The sequence below is a fragment of the Hyla sarda genome, chromosome 4 (assembly GCF_029499605.1).
Source record: "Hyla sarda isolate aHylSar1 chromosome 4, aHylSar1.hap1, whole genome shotgun sequence".
NCBI lineage: Eukaryota > Metazoa > Chordata > Amphibia > Anura > Hylidae > Hyla > Hyla sarda.
Genome location: NC_079192.1, coordinates 57,387,378 through 57,397,115, shown reverse-complemented (window position 1 = coordinate 57,397,115; position 9,738 = coordinate 57,387,378). Strand labels below are relative to the sequence as shown.

The 9,738-nt window shown below is 42.6% G+C and overlaps 1 pseudogene; it reads left to right on the top strand.

Moving 5' to 3' along the window:
• Positions 1 to 687: 687 nt before the first annotated feature.
• Positions 688 to 2,162, top strand: LOC130367357 (zinc finger MYM-type protein 1-like; annotated as a pseudogene).
• Positions 2,163 to 9,738: the final 7,576 nt, after the last annotated feature.

The following is a 9,738-nucleotide window of genomic DNA, read 5'->3' as shown; positions in this document are numbered from 1 at the left end:
GTCACCTGTAATCACTGATAACATGGTGTATTATCCTCACTATGTCCTATCAGAGCTGGAGTCTGCAGTGATTAGAACCATTCTTCTAGTTTTCCTAAATCCTTTTCCAATATCACTTATGAAGATATTAAACAAAATGGGTCCCAGTACCGATCCCTGATGTACCCCACTGGTAACAAGACCTTGTTCTGAATATTCTCCATTGACTTCAACCCTCTGTTGTCTGTCCCTCAACCACTATCTAATCCATTCAACAATATGGGAGTCCAAGCTCAATGACTGTAGATTATTGATAAGTCTTCTATATGGGACAGTGTCAAAAGCCTTACTAAAATCTAGATATGCGATATCTACTGCACATCGGCCATCTATTATTTTAGCCACCCAATCAAAAAAAATGTATACAATGACTTTTCCAGTTTTACCACAACAAACGTTGCATGGTGATGCCATAAAGTGGGTGGTTTACATAAAAGCTTAAACAATGGGACGTTGTATTATATGGCAAACAGGCCATAAAAATACATGAGGCATCCAACTAATGAGAAATTACACACTGGGAAAACCAGTCTATCCATACAATTAGCAACATATGATAAGCACAAGAAACAAATTATGTGTTTTCATTGTGTCCTCTTTTTTCCCGATTGAGTTTCATAAAGCAAAGTCTGAAGGGAATATTCCACCATGCCACATGGAGTGCATAAGTCAAAGAGGCCAAGTGGATACCAGCAAAGGAAAGCAAAGGAGGCAAAAATTGAATCAATCAAAACTCTTGCTGGATCCATGCTCAAATATGTCAAAAGACCAGATGATGGCCAGGGTTCATCAAAAGACACAACGCCAATTGATCAAGCTGAGTCTTCTGATGCTTTTTTGCGAAAACTTTCGCCAGAGGAGCAAGAAGTGGAAATGGCAGAATCTGAAGAAGAGCAAGGAGGGGAAATAGAAGAACTTCAAGCAGAACAGCAAGGAATGGAAATGACAGAATCTGAGCAGAAGAGAGTGCTGAAAGTGACTCAAGCCATAGTCCTTATACTATGAAAGAGATGAGTGCAGTAAAGGAGAAAGATCTGCAAATTTTATCCGATGTGTCCTTCTGGGAGATACCGGTTCCAGATCACTTTCGGGTAGAAATTGTGAAAAGAGGAAGTGCTTCTTTCCAGAACAAAGATGGTCCTTTTAGTGTCACAAAAAGGCCTGATGCAAAAGCTGCTGCAAAGGGAGAAGTGCGTCAACTTTCAAAAGGATGGTTTTATAAGGTCATGCCAAACGGAGAGAAAATTCTGAGGACATGGATGGTTTACTCACCTGTCAGTAGGAATTTATACTGCTTTTGCTGCTGACTCTTTGCAATCTGTACTACAGATACAACATCTAAATTTGTCACTGGGTTTCAGAAGTGGTGGAAACTGAGCCCAAAAGTATATCATCATGAGACATCCGAAGAGCACTTATACTGCCTAGAAAAGTAGAAAACTTTGGCAGCAGGACTGCGGCTGCAAGAAACCATTGATGCCCAAACTATTTCTAGGATGGAGACCGATAAGAAAAAGTGGAGGGACATTTTGCACAGATTGCTTGACATAACATTGTTTCTTGCCAAGCAGAATCTGGCATTTCGTGGCCACAAGGAAGATGAGTCTTCATTGAATAAAGGGAACTTTCTTGAGATGGTTGAGATGCTTTCCAAGTAAGATCCAGTACTGAAAGAACACCTAATTAGGTTAAAGCAGCACACCTGTCATCTTAATGTGTCTGTCTCCTATCTTTCGCCACAAACTCAGAATGAGTTTATAAGTGTCCTGGCAAATCATTTGAAGGAGAAGATTGTAACGGACATAAAGTCTGCATTGTACTTTGGAATCATGTTTGACAGCACACCTGATGTTTCACATACTGATCAGATGTCTGAAGTGATCAGATATGTACGCATCATCAACAGGAAAGTTGAGGTGAAAGAAGTATTTTTAGGATTTTTCCCTTTAAAAGGGAAAAAAGCTGCTGACCTCAGTTCGGACATTCTTAAAAAACTTGAAAGTGATGGCCTAGACATAATGATGTGCCGCTCTCAGGGTTATGATAATGCTGCTACTATGGCTGGAATCCATGGAGGTGTACAATCCATTCTGAAGGAAAAAAAACAGGAAGGCTATTTTTAATGGATGTGTGGACCATTCCCTTAACTTGTGTGGTCAGCACTCTTTTGCTGAAAATGCATCTTGTGTGACCTTTTTTGGAACTCTGCAGACAATGTTTACTTTTTTTGCTGCTTCCACGCATCAATGGGATGTGTTAATTGAGCATACTGGAGTGTCAGTAAAAAGACTGTCCACAACACGCTGGAGTGCTCATCATGCTGCAGTTAAGCCAGTAAAAGAAAAATTTGACATGTTTGTATTGGCACTTGAAGCTCTTTGTGAACCGTGTGAAAATCTGGACACAAAAGGAGCAGCACAAGGTCTTCTACCTGCGGTCTGTGACTTTACTTTTCTTTGCTACCTGCACTTCTGGTCTGATGTACTGAGGGAGGTTGATGATGCACAGCAGTACTTGCAGACTAAGGGCTTAAGTCTCGATAAAGTGGTGACAAAGCTTGAGACACTAAGACTTTTTCTGTGTGAAGAGCGCAGTCACCTAGTCGAAAATGCAATTCAGCAGGCACTTTCAAAAGCTGATGAACATGGAATTGCAGTAGAGAGAAGAGCCAGGTTCAAGAAGAGGATGGCAGGGGAACTGGCAAGAGATTCTGGAAGCATAAGTCTCCAAGAAGAAAATAAGAGGGCGATGCTTGAGTGCATTGATCGCTTTCATTCGGAACTCCAGACCAGATTAAGGGCCATCATGGAAGTAGCAGGCATGTTTGAGGCTGTTCAAGCAAAGAGTCTCATATCTGCTACTGAAGAATTAAAGGTGTCTATTCCAAAACTGACCAATTTCTATGATGAGGTATCAGAGAGTGAGCTGGTACTGGAGATACCAAGGTTGAGAAGACACCTTACAGCAGCAAAGTTGGACCTAGAAGAAGTCACAGATTGGACAGCTTTACAAGTTTTGACCTTTATAGCGGAATGGGATTTTATTGAATCTCTCCCACACCTCTCACTTTGTCCGAAATTATTTCTCACAATCTGTGTATCTGTGGCTTCGTGTGAGAGGAGCTTTTCAAAGCTTAAACTTATCAAAAATTACCTAAGATCTACAATGGGACAGTCTAGGCTTTCTGATCTTGCACTGTTGTCAGTTGAAAGCGAATTAGTGCAAACCATTGATTTTGATGAAGTTATTAACAGTTTTGCGGCTTTGAAAGCCAGAAAAGCTAAATTCTGATTTAAGTGCACTTGTATTTGTTCTTTTTTAATTTGGTGTTATTTATTTATTATTTGTTCCTGTTAAATTTTGTGTTATTCAATTTTATATTTTTTTCCTCCTGTTAAATTTTGTGTTGCAAAAATGTTTTATTTATTTATTTAGTAAAGATTGAATTTAAAATAAACAATTTTTTTTTAAAGATTTAACTTTGATTTCTTTCAACATATTTCTTGTTATATGGCTTAAAAAACTATTGCTTCGGGGGGATGGCGTTGGGGTGACACCATTTTCTACCGCACCGGGTGACACCAGCCCTAGCAACGCCACTGTGGTACATCCACTCGCAGGTCTGATTCGGGGGGCCCTCTGCGCTCACCTTCCACTGCCATGGCTGCTGGGGAGGGGAGGGGTGGCAGGAGCAGCTCCATCAGCAGCAGCCTGAGTCTACAGTCGCTGATGAGTAGCTTTCTTCACCCGAATAGTGAAGCATCTCATCAGCAGCAGGTAAACATGGAGCATGACCTGAACCAGCAGGTGGTGGCATACCTTCACATGGCCATGCCAACAAACATTGAAGATCCGCGGGACTTCTGGGCAGCCAAACTTGATTTATGGCCGCAACTAGCAGAGTTTGCCCTGGAAAAGCTGTCCTGCCCGGCCAGTAGTATGCCATCAGAGCGGGTGTTTATAGTGTGGCCGGGGCCATAGTCACCCCAAGGTGAACTCGTCTGTCCATGAAAAATGTGGAGGGAATGACCTTTGTCGAGATGAATCAGGGATGGATCAGCCAGGATTTCCAGCCACCAATGCCAGATGCCTCAGAGTAGATTGACCATGCTGCTACACCAACATTTCACAATTATGGTTATGAAACCCTCTTGGCTACTGCGAATGCCTGCTCCTGACTCATCCTGTGTCTTTCAGAAACTACTTGCCTCACGGATGCTTCGGGCCTTGGGCCTTTAATTTTTTGGATGTTTAGCAGTAGCTAAATGCATGCTTAATGCAAATTTCAACATTGATCTTTAAATGTAAGTGGTTATAAAACCCTCTTGTGTACTGCAAATGCCTGCTCCTGACTCATCCTGTGTCTCTTTCATGAATTACTTGCCTCACTAATGCTTCTGGCCTTGTGCCTTTAATTTTTGGAAGTTTAGCAGTAGCTAAATACATGTTTAATGCGGATTTCAACATTGATCTTTAAATGTAAGGGGTTATGAAACCCTCTTGGATACTGTGAATGCCTGCTCCTGACTCATCCTGTGTCTCTTTCAGGAACTACTTGCCTCACTGATGCTTCGGGCCTTGGGCCATTAATTTTTGGATGTTTAGCAGTAGCTAAATACATGCTTAATGCAAATTTCAACATTGATCTTGCAATGTAAAGGGGTTATGAAACTCTCGGGTGTACTGCTGATGCCTGCTCCTGTGTCTTTCAAGAATTACTTGGCTTACTGATGCTTCTGGGCTTGGGCCTTACATTTTTGGATGTTTAGCACAAGATAAATACATACTTTGATCTTTGAATGTAAGGGGTTATGAAACCCCGTTTTTGTACTGCTGATGCCTGCTCCTGACTGTGTGTTTCAGAAACTACTTGGCTTATTGATGCTTCTGGGCTTGGGCCTTAAATTTGGATGTTTTGCACTAGCTTACATACATGCTTAATTGAGATTTCAACATTGATCTTTCAATCTTAGGTGTTGTAGTGAATATAGGCTGAGGATATCATTTTTAGGAAAAACATGGTGGATGTCTCTGTCTCCTGGCTGCCTGGGACCCTGTTTGAAATGGATATATTCTCTGGTCCTCTGATTATTTTCCTTTGTCTGTATACCCCCTGTACTGTTTTGTATTCTGTTGGTGGTTACTTTACATATCCCTTGACACCTAGCTGTGAGGAGCCTCAAGACAGCTTGTTTGCTGATTGGGTTAATCGTGCATATCCTGCCAGTTGGTGCCAACATGAACAAACGTTTTACATCTTACCTATAGTGAAATATGTCCCAGTTTTAGAAATATGTTTTCAGGGCTCCCCTTAGTAGCCATAGTTATATATCCCCCAGAATCATGATCCCCGAATATTAGGCTTTACTTAGAACCCAAACATGACCCCCTTGTACCCATAGATTAAGCTGTATGTATCCCTAAGCTGTATGTATCCTATAACTATGTATAACCCCTTCATGGATCCTATGAAAATGTGCGTTATAATGTCACCATATCAATAAGGGTACTGCCATCTATGTCACATCGGTTGTGTACGATGGGAGTTATGATTTATGAACTATCAATCTGTGTTTGAGAGGAGGTTGGGAGGCGGGATGATGTGGGCTGATCTAAGAAGAAGCTGGAGACCTCTCTTCTAACCCAACCCCCTGCTGCACCCATAAAAGTGGTGGGCCCACCCCATCTAGTTGTTACAAGTTTGGGGCACATTCTGAATGGACTTGTGCCTTTATTTTCTTCCTTGGCCCCAGGACGGATTAGGACTTTACTCCACAATGTTAAGTATGGAACTTTTCTGATAACTGTTTTGCACATTTGATATGTCTATTTCTTTAACCATTTTTGTAACTAAGTATTGTACCTTTTATGTACATTAAAGCTATAACTTTAATGCGTAGCCTTGTATGCTCTAACGAACCTATAGCCCTATAGCCTTATATAGATGTATAAGTGTATGTGTGTCTCGTGCCGTTACCATAGTTTTGGTGTCATAGAGTGCATAGTGTGAGAATCTGTGCATGATTGGAGGCGTTCTATCGGCCTACTGATAGATGGTGGCAGCGTATTTGTGTGTGCGCGTGTAGACTGGTTTTGGGGTGTATGTAACTCACTTTTAGGGCCTATTGTGATAGGTGTGAAAGTGAGCGTGGAAGCAGCGTATTCCTTTACTGTCACAGCCGAGGTCACGTGTGCAGGGAAGGCACGGGGACCTAAACACAGTGTGTATTTGAGTTGTATCATAAGCTCATAAGGGAGCAGAGCGTGCTCAAGGGAGCCAAGAGTGAACGTACCACGGTGGCAGCTTAGAGGTAGAATATTAGAGTAGATATTCTGCTGGGTTTTGTGTTTATTTTGTCCGCTCACTCTTTTCTGAGAGGCGTGGATGTGTAGCTTAGAGGTAGAATATTAGAGTAGATATTCTGCTGGGTTTTGTGTTTATTTTGTCCGCTCACTCTTTTCTGAGAGGCGTGGATGTGTATCTTAGAGGTGGAATATTAGTGTAGATATTCTGCTGGGTTTTGTGATTCTTTTGTCCGCGCACTCTTTTCTGAGAGGCGTGGACGTGTCCGTACCCCAGGTCGTAAGGGGCCGGTACGTGACAGGTGTTATGAAATCTTCTTGTGTACTGCTGATGCCTTTTCCTGACTGTCTTTCAGGAACCACCTGGATTACTGATGCTTCTTAGCTTGGGTCTTACATTTTTGAATTTTTGGACTAGATACATACATGCTTAATTAAAATTTCTAAATTTATGGTGCAATGTATGGGGTTATTAAACCCTCTTGGGTTCTGTTTTTTTCAAATTTTCTGATAATTTTCTCAGAAGTAAACTTTAATTTTTCAGAGTACTAACCATGACACCATGGAACGCTTGTTGTGTGTGATTTTTTAATTAAAATTTTCCCAAAATAACACGGTGAGGGATGAACTCTGCTTCTTTATGTCAGAACACATTACTTTAGAGAAGAATGTCTTTTTGTGGTCCACCGTCATGCATTATAGAGTCTTCTGGACTCTGCGATATGCACTTGTTCTAACACAAAAGGTATTTCGTCAGACAACATACCTAAAGCAACTTTAAATGGGCACTGTCATGAAATAAAAAAATTGATATGTTGTAGTACTTAAGTACTACAACATATCTCTAATATAGTTTAATTAAAAAAAGTGATTTTAAACCAGTTTAAAATCACTTTTAAATTCGGCCACTAGGGGTCGCCCTCCTAGTGGCCGAATGCATCCGGCAGTGACGTCACTACAGAATTTCGTCTCATTTGAGCCTGGCAAATGAGTCGAAATTCCAGTCACTGCGGTGCTCGCTCCCGCCTGTCAATCAAACAGGCGAGAGCGAGCACAGTGAAATCCAGGGCTGCGCATTGGCTCCCTGGACTCTCACACTGGCCGCCTCCCTGCTGCATATTCTCCCTGCAGCAGGGAGGCACATGGCTCTTACCTCTGCTTACAGCCGTGGCTCCTATGGGGATACACCACCTCCTCACTGCTCCTTGCAGCTGTGTACTGTCATTGCCGGGGGGAGCACGTTATATGGAGCAACAAGTGTATGCCCGGCTTCCTGTCATGCTCCTACACTCTGGTAACTCTCTCTATGGTTCTGGAGGACTTTCAATCCTCCAGAAACATAGAGACAGTTTCCAGAGTGTACGGGCATGACAGGAAGCCGGGCATACACTTGTTGCTTGCTACGGACCCCCGCTCATGGTCCGGCACAGGTGAGGGGGAGGGGGGAGGGGGGGATGCGATATTGGTCGGGGGCTGGGTGTCTTCCAACACAGGGTGCCTCCAGTTGTTTCCCCACTACAACTCCCAGCATGCCCTGACAGCAAATAGATGTCAGGGCATGCTGGGAGTTGTGGTGGTGAAACAGCTGGAGGCACCCTGTCCTGAGAACTATGGGCGGAACTCGGCCCCCAGCAGGCATCAGTGACGTGGTGCCTGCTGGGGAAGTCTGCCTGGTAGTGAGCACACTACCAGGCAGACAAAATGCCATTTTTAAGATAATAAAAAAAAAAATAAAGGCAGGGAGGGGGTTAGGGATAGATGGGCAATAGGCAGGGACAGAAAAAAAAAAAAAGAGGATGGTGGGAGCTACCCTTTAACATTTTCTTCTGACTGAGAGAACTATTGAATTCTTCTAGTACACCTTTTAATAAACACTGAAGTTAGCTTTTTTTATTCAGTCTATTCTTTATTGTGGGAATCTCAATTTTGTGCAAGCCTTTATTTGATGGAACTGGGCTACAGCTGACTGCTGTGTCATGTGACTCAACACTGTTATCCACTTTTAATGAGAGTGTCTAAAGGTTGTCATTTTTTACTTTCTATTAAAATTGGAGTGTCTGTCTGAATTTCTGAGATAGAATCTGCTATCTGGTGATCTCAAGTTAAATAATTAAAATCCTCTAAGGATTTACTGTTTGCTTCTTTGGATGGACCTATTTCCTATGTGTGTAAGCCATAGTGGTTTCCCATTGCCTCAGCCACCTCAATGATGTGGCATTCAGACACCGTATAGTCTAGAATCTGCTATCAGGTGATCTTGAGTTAAATAATTAAAATCCTCGAATTAATTGATATTTCAATCTTATTGCTTATTAAATCTCCCGGTGTACTGCAGATGCCTTTTCCTGACTGTTTTTATCCGGAACTAATTTACTTAATGCTGCTTCTTGCCTTGGCCCTCAAATTTTGTGATATTTAGCACTAGCTTAATTGAAATTTCAACATTGATCTTGCAATGAAAAGGGGTTATGAAACCCTCGGGTGTACTGCTGATGCCTGCACCTGTGTCTTTCAGGAATTACTTGGCTTACCGATGCTTCTGGGCTTGGGCCTTAAATTTTTGGATGGTAGCACTACCTAACATGCATCTTCAATAGAGATTTAAAAGTTTACCTTTTAATTTTAGGGGTTGTGAACCCCTCTTGTGTACTCATGCTGCTTCCTGCTCCACTCTGTCAGCCCCTTGGTCCTGTGACAGTGTGCGACTCCGCCTCCACATCCTCCACTGTGTCCTAAGCCTCCACTGCCCGGACAAGTCTCAGTGGCCCTTCAGCATACCATGTGTGCAGGGCACGGCGGTGTCACGCTGTTCTTCACATGGTTTGCCTTGGCGAAAAGTCTTGGAAACAATGGCCGGTCAGGGCAATGGAGACGTTGCACCTACATCTCACGGCCACATGAGCCCTGTGGGGGCTTGTTGGATTTGGTCCTTTGTATCCACACGCTGGGGTCCGGGACACTCAAAGTTTGATTTAAATTTCAAATAAAAATATCAGACATTTCAATGGTCTCCTCATGCATCAGCCAACTCCAGGCTGTGTCATTCAGGCAATATATGGTTTACTGATGCCGCTGCTGGGCCTGGGAATTAAAATTTTATCATAGGTAGCACCCGCTATCCAAAATCTTCTTCAAAAATTTCAAAAATTGTTGTGTTTTTTTGGGGGGGATTGTGAAGCTCTGGTGTGTACTCATGCATCAGCCAACTCCTGGCTGTATCATTCAGGCAATATATGGTTTACTGATGCCGCTGCTGGGCCTGGGAAATTCAAATTTTATCATAGGTAGCACCCGCTTTCCAAAATCTTCGGTTTCAATTTCTAAATTCATCTTTTCATCTTAGGGATTGTGAAGTCCTAGTGCCTACTCATGCTTCCAACACCTCCACGCTGTGTC